Source organism: Elephantulus edwardii, unplaced genomic scaffold, assembly GCF_000299155.1.
Source record: "Elephantulus edwardii isolate Elephantulus edwardi_28Jun2011 unplaced genomic scaffold, EleEdw1.0 scaffold00046, whole genome shotgun sequence".
Lineage (NCBI taxonomy): Eukaryota > Metazoa > Chordata > Mammalia > Macroscelidea > Macroscelididae > Elephantulus > Elephantulus edwardii.
The window spans coordinates 8,547,747-8,548,989 of NW_006399796.1; positions in this window are offsets into that span (position 1 = coordinate 8,547,747).

Genomic DNA, 1,243 nt, shown 5'->3' on the forward strand with positions numbered 1-1,243 from the left:
TGAGATGGATTGATTCAGTGACTAGGGTAATCGGGATGGGTGTATCAGAGGCAATGCGATTGGCACAGGACAGAGCAGGGTTTAGGGCTGTTGTTGTACATAGGGTTGCTATGAGTCGCAAACAACTCAACAGCACATAACAACAACAAAAATTTCTTTATGGAGTTTTCAGGAATTACACTAACTAGGATGTGTCTTTTTGTTGTTGGGTTGATTATAAAGTTCAGTGATTAAAGCAAATTTTCAGTCTCTCTGCTCTCTTTGCAAGGATTTTCATTTCTATTCTTAGCTTCTTTTAGTTTTCATCTTTGATGATAATTATAAATTTTAATTCAGCAAGAGAAAACCAGAGATGCTGACACTAACTTAAAATTTCATCAGTTAGAAATCTCATTCAGCAAAGAAAGCCATGATGCTGACACTGACTTGAAAATTCCACACCATTATGTCTTCTGTCTACTTAGGTCCCTAGTGGCACTAGATTCTAATGAGGATGAAAGAACATTATTTTTGTATAAAGGGGGAAAAAATACATTAAAGGTGTTAAGCCATTAAAAGTATGATTCATACATTGAGGTTCTGTTAAGTGATGGAAAATTCAGGAACAGTGTGGTGATAGTTGAGCAACAAGATGAACATCTTTAATTTCACTGAGGCATGTATGTGAAGACAGTTGAAATTGGCAAAGGTTTTGTTAAAGATATTCAATTTGCAATTTTAAAGTTTGAATCCGCCAACCGCCCCAAGGAAGAAGGATGAAAAGTTTTCTCCCCTGTGATTTACAGCCTTTGAACTCTCTAGAGGGTCAGCTATGAGTTGGTTTCAACCCAAACATACATAACACTCTTTCTTAATTAACATTTTCATTTACTAGAGAAAAAGAAGTTTAGTATTAAATCAAATCTGCAGGAACCAAAATTTGGCTTTAAGTCTTATTCCACTTGGATTTCAAACCATCTCAGGAACAGTTTGAGACCTTGAACACCAATAAGTGAAGACTAGATGAGGTGTGGGAGAATATAAAGAATATCATCCATGAAGAACTCGAAAAGCCATTACAAAGGCAGAGGAGGAAGATAAAAACCAAGATGGATGTCTGACAAGGCCCTTAATATTGCTCTTGAGTGTCAAAAAGACAAAGCAAAGTATTATAATGAACTGTGCAAAGAGCTAGAGTTAGAAAATCAAAAGGGCTGAACTTGCTCAGTATTTCTTAAACTGAAGGAATTGAACAAATTCAAGC